Source organism: Procambarus clarkii, chromosome 41, assembly GCF_040958095.1.
Source record: "Procambarus clarkii isolate CNS0578487 chromosome 41, FALCON_Pclarkii_2.0, whole genome shotgun sequence".
Classification (NCBI taxonomy): domain Eukaryota; kingdom Metazoa; phylum Arthropoda; class Malacostraca; order Decapoda; family Cambaridae; genus Procambarus; species Procambarus clarkii.
In genome coordinates, this window is record NC_091190.1 from 33,843,459 (window position 1) to 33,853,299 (window position 9,841).

The following is a 9,841-nucleotide window of genomic DNA, read 5'->3' on the forward strand; positions in this document are numbered from 1 at the left end:
AGGTACTAAAACACCAGTACACTGTGGTCGCTCATTCCTACTGAGGCCTCAAAACCGATTTCTCTTATGTCGAAGTCGTTCAAAGTGAAGACCAGGTCGAGTCTCGCTGGTTCGTCATTTCCTCTCATCCTTGTGGGTTCTCTGACATGCTGGGATAAAAAGTTTCTAGTCACCACCTCCAGTAGTTTGGCTCGCTGTGATTCCATGTCAATGAAGACCTCCTGGAATTTCTTATTCAGTTCCTCTCACGGACTTGTTGCGGAAGGCCGTTAAATTTAAGTGGTCAACAGACTGTGCCAAGGCGTTTAAAAATTTGAAATTGATCTTAATTTCCGCCCCAGTGCTTGCTAGTCCAAGGTTCCACCGATCGTTTAAAATTCATGTTGACGCATCTGACTCAGGTTGCAGCAAACAAGTTTCTCCCAGTCCAAAAGGAAAACAGTGAAATGAAGATGAGAAACCCATGGTTTAATCAGAGATGTAAGCTAGCTAAGCAGCAAAGTAAAAGGGCATGGAGAAACTATAAGAATAACAGGACACTGGAGAGCAGAGAAAGATACCCTGCCCGAAATGCTGTGCGTACTAGTGGCTTTACAAGAATGTAATTACTATGCTATGTATCATCACAATCCCAATGTACCTTCTTGTATATATATATATATATATATATATATATATATATATATATATATATATATATATATATATATATATATATATAAATACCTGAATGTCAGGAATGAATATGTCAGGATGAGAAGAGAGACAGAAAAACAATACGAAAATGACATCGCAAGCAAGGCAAAGACTCAGCCTAAATTGCTGCATAGCCACACCAGGAGAAAAACAAGAGTAAAGGAACAGGTTATGAAATTAAGGATAGGGGCAGAAGGATTCACTATAAACGACATGGAAGTTTGTGAGGAACTGAATAAGAAATTCCAGGAGGTCTTCACTGACATGGAATCACAGCAACTCCATAACCCCGGACAACATGGTTTCAGAACAGGGCGCTCTTGCCTGTCGCAGTTGCTGGACCACTATGATATGGCATTAGATGCTATGGAAGACAAACATAACGCGGATGTAATTTACACAGATTTCGCAAAAGCTTTTGATAAATGTGACCATGGTGTTATTGCACACAAAATGCGTTCAAAAGGAATTACCGGAAAAATAGGCAGATGGATCTACAATTTCCTAACCAACAGAACCCAATGTGTAATAGTCAACAAAATAAAATCCAGCCCATCAACCGTGAAGAGCTCAGTCCCCCAGGGTACTGTGCTTGCTCCAGTACTTTTTCTCATCCTCATTTCGGACATAGACAAGAACACAACCTATAGCACTGTATCATCCTTTGCAGATGACATTAGGATCTTCATGAGAGTAGGCAACATAGAGGACACGGCGAACCTCCAGTCAGATGTAGATCAGGTCTTTCTATGGGCTACAGAAAATAATATGGTGTTTAACGAAGATAAGTTCCAGCTCATGCACTATGGAAAAAATGAAAATATAAAAACGGAAACCACGTACAAAACTCAGGCAAATCATAACATGGAACGAAAAGGTAATGTAAAGGATCTGGGTGTACTCATGTCGGAAGACCTTACCTTTAAAGAACACAATAAAGTAGCCATCACAACTGCAAGAAAAATGACAGGTTGGATAACAAGAACTTTTCACACTAGAGATGCTATACCGATGATGATACTTTTCAAATCGCTTGTGGTCTCTAGAGTAGAGTACTGCTGCACAATGACAGCACCTTTCAAAGCTGGAGAAATTGCTGACCTGGAGAGCGTGCAGAGATCCTTTACTGCTAGAATCCATTCAGTAAAACATTTAAACTATTGAGACCGACTAAAGAGCCTAAAACTGTACTCCCTTGAGCGCAGGCGGGAGAGGTACATAATAATTTACACGTGGAAAATATTAGAGGGGCTGGTCCCAAACCTGCCCACAGAAATATCATCACATGAGACCAGAAGACATGGCAGGATGTGCAGAATACCCCCGTTGAAAAACAGAGGTGCAACTGGTACTCTGAGAGAGAACTCTATCAACATCAGAGGTCCGAGACTGTTCAACACGCTTCCACTACACATAAGGGGCATAACTGGCCGACCCCTCACAGCGTTCAAGAGAGAACTGGATAAGCACCTCCAAAGGATACCTGATCAACCAGGCTGTGACTCATACGTCAGGCTGCGAGCAGCCGCGTCCAACAGCCTGGTTGATCAGTCCGGCAACCAGGAGGCCTGGTCGACGACCGGGCCGCGGGGACGCTAAGCCCCGGAAGCACCTCAAGGTAAGGTAACCTCAAGGTAAGGAGGCGTGGCGACACTAGAAAAATTCTGACAAAAGCGCCAGTAGTACGCACACATACCGATACACCTTTGAACGTCCTTTTTAGACCAGAGCACTGGATACTCCAGAATGGCACTGATTTTATCTTGCCGAGGTAACACTTTTCCTTGGCCCACTTCATAACCGAGGTACGTCACTGTGCCTTGGCCAAAATGACACTTTTTTGCATTTAAGGTTAGATTTGCATTTTTTCAAAACTGTGAAGAACTGCCATAACCCATCTATGTGGTCAGCCCTATTACTATAAAAAAGCACAATGTCATCTAAATACGCCCGACAATTTGGCACATTAGTGAGCAGCGAGTTCATTAGCCTCTGGAATGTTGCAGGGGCATTACACAAGCCGAACGGTAACACTTGATACTCGAAGACACCATCGGGTGTTACGAACGCAGTTAGTTGCTTGGCACATTCGGTGAGCGGGATCTGATAGTATCCTCTCGAGAGATCGAATTTCGAGACGTACGTGGCGTTTCCGATCTCGTCGATGCAGTCTTCTAAAAGGGGCAGCGGATAGGCATACACAATGGTCACCTTGTTGAGCTGCCGATAGTCGGTGCATAATCGCCAGGAGCCGTCTGGTTTGGGGACCAAAAAGCAGGGCGAGCACCAAGAGCCCTGGCTCGGTCGGATGAGGCCGTGCTGGAGCAGGAAGTCGACCTCTTTCCGTATGATGGCCTTCTTTTCTGGACTCATCCGATAGGGTTGAAGGCGAATGGGGGTGTAGTCTGTCAACTTGACATGGTAGATGGCATCAGTCTGGGTCGGGACCTCCCCAAACAGACTGGAGAATTCGTCAAGCAACGATTGCACCTCCTCACGTTGGGCCATTTGGAAATGGGACAGTCCCTCCTCCACAGCATTCACAGAACTAGAATTATTGAGAATGAGATTAGTTGGGTCCCAAGAACCCAACTAATCCCCTCCCTCACTAGAAAAGGAAACATTGGTTAGTGCGACGGTACCTGGGGCCCTGGAACTTCTTCAGCCGGTTCAAGTGTACCAGCATCACCTGGTTACGCTTGTCAGAGTGCCTCACTTTGTACGCAAGGTCCCCAGCCTTTTCTGTCACAATATAGGGGTCTTCGTACTCGTGAGACATATTGTTCCCTAGTCGAGGCTTTAATACCAGGACTTGGTCACCAGGCTGAAATACCCGCAACTTAGCCTTAGCATCGTGTCGTTCTTTTATATTTTCTTGGGCATTCCCAAGATACTTTAGTGCAGCCTCCTTGCAGTCCTTGAGTCTCTTGGTAGTATTACGCAAAGAAAGCCGAACCTTCAGTCAACATTACGTTCCCTAAAAGATTCTCCTGTAACAATTGCAACGGTTCACGAACCTGATGGCCAAAGAATAACTCAAAAGGAGAACAACCCAGTGAACTTTGTAACCCCTCTCAAGCAGCAAACAAAACATAAGGCAGGTTTTCATCCCAGAAGTTGTGGGAATTCTCGCATGATGTCTTCAACATCTGCTTGAGTGTTTGATGGAACCACTCAATTACCCCCTGACTCTGTGGATGGTATGGGTTGGAAACCTTATGAGTTTTTCCATGGTCCTTACAGAATTGTTAAAAAATATCAGACTTAAAATTAGTACTATTGTCCGTTTGCACGACGAGGCAGTCCAAAAGTAGAAAAAAATGCAACATACGAGCAACAATAGTCTTTGCTCGGATGTTCCTTACAGCACAAGCCTCAGGGTAACGGGTCGTGATACACATCATTGTGATTAAGTAAATATTACCACACTTAGTTTTAGGTAATGGATCAACACAGTCCATTACCACGTGAGAAAATGGTTCCTCCGGCACGACAATAGGCCTTAGAGGAGCTTTAAGTGGTGTCTGGTTTGGTTTCCCAACAAGCTGACAAGGAATACATGAGTTACAAAATTTTGCCAGGCAAGGAAGGGTTAGGGAGTAAGACCTCCAACCCACAGTGGTTAGACCTGCTTAACCCATTCTTATCGAAGGGGGGAGACTTGTCGTCTGAGGGTTCTTCCTGGAAGGACTTGGTGATCTTCCGAGACACCGGTGCCATTCAGACTTTAATCTTGGAGAGTGCGTTGCAAGGTGCTAACACTCTCGACACTGGAGAGGTAGTGCTGTCGAGGATGTCACAAGTGATACTCGAGCAGTATCCCTCCGTAAGGTTACCCTGGAATCTGATTTCCACAAGGGTGTTTGTACAGTCGGAGTCACTTCTTACCTACCTTTCCCTAATGTTGATGTAATATTGGGTAATGAATTAGCAGGGGATAAGGTGGGGCCCCAGACTACCTATTAAGTTTCATACCCGTAAGGTTTTCCCTGGATCTACCCGCCACAGAGGAGAATGTTGTGTACCCTGCATGTACGGTGACCAGGTCTATGGGACTTAAATGTAAGGGCAGCCCTTTGGTTGCCAAGGTGGTAAATCCAGAGGACACGAGGAACTTTCCGAGGGGGGAAAGCCAAGTGGACCTTGCGGACACGTTCATGGCACGACTCGATGACGAAGCAGAGGACATTTTGGAGAACCTACTATCGTCTCCTACTGAGAGTAGTGAGGATGTGGAGGAGAACACTGTTGAGCCTCGGCCAATGGCATTTGACCAAGGCATGGACGCCTCCTTGAGTGATTTCCAGAAAGCTGACCCCAGTTTTGCAGAATGTCACGCTGTAGCTCTCTCTAAGGAGGAGATTTTAGATGCAGCAACCGGGTACTATTACAATGATCAGATTTTGATGAGAAAATGGAGAGCACAGATTTCTCCCTTGTCAAATGAGTGGGAGGCAGTCCACCAGGTTATGTTGCCTACCTCCTATAGGGAGAGAGTTTTGGCAGCTGCTCATGATGATCCTATGGGGGGACATCAAGGTATTAATATCACCTATCACAAAATTTGTAAATATTTCTTCTGCCCCAAGCTGAAATGTATGCTGTTATGATGTTCATGTTGTACTACTATTTACTGCTCTCTTGTTACACAATGACCAACGGCCCGTCCCCAAGCGTTCACGTACGGATACGGGTGCTTTGCCTCCTCATACGTGGGCAGAAGAATGTGAGGATGCGACATGTGTTAATTTTTCTTCTGCGAGCTGTTCCTCTGTGGAGTGTGAGGATGGTGCGTCTGGTGCTGGCGTGGTTCCAGTGGATGGTGTGGGCCCTGGTTTGGCTCCTGCTGTAGGGATGGGGGCCTGTGGCTCTTGCATTGGGTGCGTCACCCACGTCGGATGGTTCCGGTTCCTCGTGGGGGGTGGTTCCCCCTTGCGAGGTTGAGGGATGAGCGTAGAGACCTGGTGGTGGTGCTGAAGAAAATTGCTCGCTCTGAGGGTTCCGTGCCCCCCCATCTCCTGTTTCGTTGGTGGCGATTTTGCTGCCCCTCACATCTACAGCTGTTTCTTCTGTATCTCCTGCTTTGTCAGAGGTGGTGTTTCCGCCTCGGCAGCCTTCGCCAGATGTTCCGGTATCTCCTGCTTTCACGGCAAAGGTGTTCCTGCCTCACCTGAATCGTTCTTCGTCTTCAGTGTCTTCTGGTTGGGGGCGCGTGTTTCTGCTGGATTTGGTGGTCCCTGAGTTTATGACGCCCCCACGGCAGCGTGAGGGCCATTCCCCTACCGAATGGGAGTATTTGATATGGGAGACTTATAAGTGGAAGTATCCATCGTGGAAATTCCCTGAGAAATATGTTCATACCTGATTGCTGTATGTTGTGGTGATGCTTATGCATGGGTGTGTGGGTGTGGGATGGGGTTGCATATGTGTGTCTGGGTGGGGTGGGTTTTGTTTTCCGGTTCCTGCGTGTTCTGGGTTTTATTTGTGGGTTTGCTTGTGTCGGGTTTGTGTGTGTGTGGTCGGGGTGTCTCTCTCCGGTTCCTGTGCGTCCCAGAGTTTGTTCTGGTGTGTCTGGTTTTGGCTGTGTCCTGTTCTTCTGTATTTCTGTGGTGTTTGTATGGTGCTGGTTGTTCTGTGTGTCCGTCTCTTTCGGTATATGTTCTATGTGGTTGGGTGTGGTTTTGTACTTCCAGCTCTGTGTGTCTTGTGCGTGGCTGGTTGTAATGTTGTGCTGCTGTATTTGTGTTTGGTGTGGTAATAGTTTATATGATGTAATTGTGTCCTTACGGCCATCTGGTCGTTTGCATGTATCTTTTTGTATTTTTTTGTTGTTTTTGTACTTACGGTTCCCTGTGTGGTTAAGTTTTCTGTTATTAAAGTTTGTGTTTCTTGTGCTGGTTATGTGTAATGTTTTTTTTTTTTATATATGTATTTTGTGCCTGTACAGGAGTTTGTTGTATGCTTTGTATCATGTGTACTTCACTATTGGTTTGGGTTCTTAAATAAAAATAAAATAAAATAAAATGTTTATTTAGGTAAGGTACATACATACAATAAATTTTTACAAAGATTGGTTGACTTATAGGTAGAGCTAGTGCATACAATGCCTAAAGCCACTATTACGCAAAGCATTTCGGGCATGATAAACTTAAATGACAAGCTTAATACTAATTGAGCATAATGAGTAGAATGAAAACAAGAAATGAAAACATTCCTGAGAAAGCAGCACAAATACAATTATGTCGACAAACAGCGCTCTTTAAAAAAACAGACATTGGTTGACAATAGAAGGGTAAGGTAGGTTACAGGGAATTTATTAGGTATAGCTTCGTTTTTAACTTAAACTGGTTGAGAGAGGTACAGTCTTTAACATGGTTGGGAAGGTCATTCCACATTCTGGGCCCCTTGATTTGTAGAGCATTTCTAGTTTGATTAAGTCGTACTCTAGGAGTATCAAAACTGTATTTATTTCTGGTGTGGTGCTCATGGGTTCTGTTACAACCTTCTATGAAGCTTTTGAGATCAGGATTGGCATTATAGTTTAGCGTTTTATATATGTATAATACACATGAGAGAATGTGCAGTGACTTAATGTCTAACATATTCAGAGATTTGAGTAGGGGTACCGAGTGATGTCTGGGGCCAGAGTTGGATATTGTCCTAATAGCAGCTTTGTGTTGAGTAATTAGAGGACGTAAGTGATTTTGGGTAGTAGAGCCCCAAGCACAAATACCATAGTTGAGATATGGATAGATGAGGGAGTAATAGAGAGTCACCAGGGCAGGGCGTGGTACATAATATCTGATCTTAGAAAGAATGCCCACAGTTTTTGAAACTTTTTTTGATATATTTAGAATGTGTCCCTGGAAATTCAGCTTGTGGTCAATGAGAATGCCAAGGAATTTGCCATCTAATTTGTTACAAATTTGGGTATTGTTTATTTTGAGATTTATTTGACTAGAGGATTTATTGCCAAACAGAATATAGAAAGTTTTGTCAATGTTAAGGGTGAGTTTGTTGGCAGTTAGCCAAAGATGGACTTTATTTAGCTCAGTATTTACTGTGGCATTTAGAGCAAGGGGTCAGGACTCGAGTAAATGAAGGTTGTGTCGTCAGCAAATAGAATTGGTTTGAAGTGTTGGGACACATTTGGAAGGTCATTAATGTAGATGAGAAAGAGGAGAGGGCCAAGTATGCTGCCCTGAGGAACACCAATGTTGATGGGTAGGGTGGGAGAAATTGTATTATTCACAGAAACATATTGGAGCCTGTCAGTAAGGTTGGATTTGAGGTATTGTAGGGAGTGTCCTCTGACTCCATAATGATGTAATTTAAGAAGGTTTTGGTGGTTGACAGTATCAAAAGCTTTACGCAGGTCCACAAATAACCCAACAGGGAACTCCTTTTTATCAAGAGCTGTATGAATCGAGTTAAGCATACTAATAAGTGCATCGTTAGTGCTTTTTTTGGGTCTGAAGCCATATTGGCAAGGGCTAAGTATATTGAGTTTGGCTAGATACGAGTAAAGCTGCTTATAGATTAGTTTTTCAAAAATTTTTGACAACTTTGGCAGGATTGATATAGGTCTGTAGTTGTTAACATCTGTGAGATCACCACATTTGTGGACAGGCGTTACTCTCGCTTTTTTTTAGAATATCTGGAAAGGTTTGGAGTTCAAGTGACTTGTTGAAGAGCAAAGCAATAGCAGGGGCTAAAGATCTGGAGGCTTTTTTGTAAATTAAAGTTGGTATCTCCTCAAGGGCACCAGACTTGGTTTTAAGGGAAAGGATTATCTCATTGACATCAGTGGAGTTAATAGGCTTTAGGTACAGAGACTGTGGATAGTTACCTGTAAGATAGTCCTTAATGTCAGTACTGGAAGATGGAATATCATTTGCAAGGGATGAACCAATGGAAGAGAAGAACCTATTGAACTCAATAGCAGAATCAGAGGCTGAAAGCTGACCATCGTTATTAGACAGGAGAGTCGGTTTGTTATTTAAAGATTTCTTTGATCCCAATATTTGTGAAATTGTGCTCCAAGTTTGTTTAATGTTGCTCTTTATTTGGGTAAATTTATCTTCGTAGTATTTAGTTTTGGCTCGTCTAATTATCTTAGATAGCAATAATGAGTAATTCTTTGAGAATTCTTTGGAGACAATTCCTAACCTATACTTCTTCTCAAGGTCATGTTTTTATTAATAGATTTAAGTATTCCCTTTGTAAGCCAGGGATTGTTGAGCCTTTTGGTTGTGACTTGTTTTGTAAGCATAGGACAGTGGGTATTATAAAGGCTAAGAGTTTGTTGAAGAAAAGATTGCACTGCTAGGTTGATGTCCTTTATGTTACCTAACTCGGACTCCCAGTTGACATGATCAGCAGCAGTTATAAAATTGTCTATAGCAGTTTCATTGTGCAGTCTAAAACGTATCTCTCTTGACTCAAGAGGTGGTTTGCTAATGTTAGTTAAGAGAAATGTGGGGTAATGGTCTGTAGTGCTATCGGTGATTATACCTGAAGTAAGCGGAGAGGTTATGTTTGTCCAGATGTGATCTAGAGTCGTGGCAGTGCTATCAGTGATTCTAGTTGGTCTAGTGATTAAGGGTATGAGGAAGCAGGAATTCATACAGTTGAGGAAGCTAACAGCAGTAGGGTGTTCTGGCTCGCAGAGGTCAATATTAAAGTCCCCTGCGATAATTAGGTGGTTTTTGTTCAATCTGTTATCAAGTATTAGATTTCTAAGGTTTGAGTTGAATTCGGACACATCAGTGTTAGGAATTCTATAAACTGCACCCACAGACAGGACAGACTCGGCACCCTTGACTCTGAAGCTGGCGAAGATATACTCCCCATAGCAGTCTCTAGTTCTAATTTCTTTTAAGCATGTTAGTTCTTGGTGGTAGTAAAGAGCAGTGCCACCACCTCTCTGAAGTTGACGACAGTTGTGAATTGCTGAGTAGTTAGGCATGTTAAAGAGTTGAGTAGTATCCTCTTTCAACCATGTTTCAGTAAGTATAATAAAAGAGAATTTGTTGTCAATAGTTTCAATCAAGGCACTAACATCATCGAAGTGTTTACCTAGGGATCTAACGTTCAAATTGATTACAGAGATATTGTGATTATGAGTTAATACATTGTTTACATC